Raw genomic sequence first — 2,756 nt, 5'->3', positions numbered from 1 at the left:
ACTGCCAAATAAAAAAATATAATAAAAAATCCGATACAAGACACCACGGGTTATTTCAAGTTTTATATTGTTTTATAGCAATACGAAAAAAAGTCCCTATGCATTAAAAAAATCTTTAAAAATAAGGGGTATTTTTATGTATAAACGAGCGTGTATGTATACATACATATGTAGATTTTTAAATAAAACCGTATTATTCCCTTTACACAAGGAGTTTTTGATATCATTTAAATATTCATATGATCGCATTTAATTCCGAGAAATGCCGGAAACAATTTATTGTACCTGTCATAATATAAAAAAATACAAAATAATACATAATTAAAAATTATATAAAGATACAAATGTAATCTAATGAATTAATTAAAACAATAGACTTACCCATCAAACTCCGTCCGATCATACAGGACTATAGATGTCTTGTAACCATGGACGACGGGAAATCCAGAACTGTTGGAAAAGTATAAAAACATTAAACATTATAAACGGAGGTTAGAGGTTAAAATAAAATATGGAACAAAGCCAAAATATAGGCATAAGTAAATGATCAAGAGTAAATTCTATGAAAATAGTAAAATACTTTATATTTTCATTTTTTCCTCTTTTTTGTGTATATTAATAAGGTTAAAATAAATAATTGTTCTTTTAAATAAATGTATACAATATATGTAAATAAAAAAAAATTATATGCATTTTTTAAAAAAATCTAATGAATGAAGGAAGAATAGTAAAGCAAATTTATGAGGGGAATTTGGTTGGTAACAGAAGCGGAGGAAGACCGAGGAAATCTTGGCATGATCAAGTATTTCAAATACTTTGGTGAGGTCATGTCAGGAGTCGGACTAATTGGTAGGCATGTTAAGGAGATACGTGAATGTGGATGAGCCGAAGATTGTTTGCAAAGACAGATTGGTGTGACGTTCTATTATCTCTGCCTACCCTTGCGGGGAAGCGGAATGTATTAAAAAATACCATATAACCCATATAATACCATATAAAAATACCATAACCAAATACTTGTTCACAAATCTGGATTTTTTGCAATGTTGGAGTTTTTTTACACACCCAAAATGTTGTGAATAAAATAAATGGTAAAATTATAATCATTATACTAATTTGAAGTCACGTTTTCAGGCGTCTCCCGGTATGTAAAATAATTTGAGAAGGATCTTGCATACTTTTAAAAATAAGGGTCTCTGCTATAGAAGCCAACTCAAATCAACCAAACATGCTGTCGCAAACTCACACATGAAGCGACGTATATCTAGCTTTACCCTACCACGCGTTGCTGGGGCTCAATTTAGTTTAATGGAACAGAAAGCACACAATTCCAATATGTCTAATTTCACAATATGTAGCAATGAAAGTGATGAAATTCTTTGCATTAAGAATGCAATAAAAATATTGAAAATTACAATTTTAATATTATGTATTATATTAGACACTGTACTATTCACCCTACGAATGAAGTTCCAATATTATTAAAGTCAGCCAAATGCCATGTCGTATGCCCTGGGATGTCCAAACTTCCATACGGTAATTGACACCTAGCTTAACCCGGCCACGCGTTGCTGTGGCTCAACGTATAAGTATACGCGTATTGAAGTGCAAATGTATGTAAACATTTCAGATTGATTGGTGAATAATTTTAGGAGATTTTTTAAATATAATATATGGTTCAAATTTAGAAAAATAATTCCACAATATTTTTTCAATAAGTATATGTAACTCGTCAAAACTGCATAGGAATAAAAACTAAACACACGCGTATTAGGGTGCAAATGTATGTAAAATTTTCAGATCAATTAGTAAATAATTTTGAGAGATTTTTAAAAAATAAAATATTGTACATATTGACAAAAATAATTGCACCATATTTTTTCAATATATGTAACTCATTGTAACTGCACATGAACAAAAACTCAATAGTTTTGGTAGATTTTTCAAAAAGAAATTATGGTACATACATATTTACAAAAATAATTTCACAATATTTTTTCAATATATGTAACTCATTATAACTGCATAGGAATAAAAACTAAACACACGCGTATTGGGGTACAAATGTATGTAAAAAAATCATGTCATCACATGAATAATATTGGAAGATTTTTAAAAATAAATAATGGACATGGATATTTACGAAAATTATTTCAATATATTTTTCAATATATGTAACTCATTAAAACTGCATATGAATAAAAACTTAACACAAGCGTATTAGGGTACAAATGTATGTAAACAATTCAGATCAATTGGTGAATTATTTTGGGAGATTTTTTTAAAATAAATTATGGTACATAGATATTTACGAAAATTATTTTACAATATTTTTTCAATATATCGCTCACTCCTTTCAAGAACGTCATAAATCAAAAAACTTGATTTTTCAGGAGAACGTTTTTAAAGTTTGAAAATATAACACAATGTATTAAAAATAAATATCAAGCCACTTATTTAACTTTTTACTGTGATATAGATTTTTTTAGGTAAAACCTGAATATTTTTTGTCCATATGAAAAATATTTAGTATATTTAAAAAAATAATTAAACAATACCTTTTCTTAAAAATGCAAAAACAACACTTTCTGCCCTGTAGCGGGTAAATATTAAGTTAAAAATATGCCGCTTTTGCTGGGATATAGTACATTTTCTGGGCATTACGAAAACATGCAAAACTCGAAATGGACGATTTTTGATTTATGACGTTCTTGAAAGGAGTGAGCGATATGTAAATCATTAAAACCGCATATGAA

Source organism: Brachycentrus maculatus, unplaced genomic scaffold (assembly GCF_059751285.1).
Source record: "Brachycentrus maculatus isolate JH-2025_06_01 unplaced genomic scaffold, ASM5975128v1 h1tg000231l, whole genome shotgun sequence".
Lineage (NCBI taxonomy): Eukaryota > Metazoa > Arthropoda > Insecta > Trichoptera > Brachycentridae > Brachycentrus > Brachycentrus maculatus.
Note: the sequence above shows the minus strand (reverse complement) of the source record.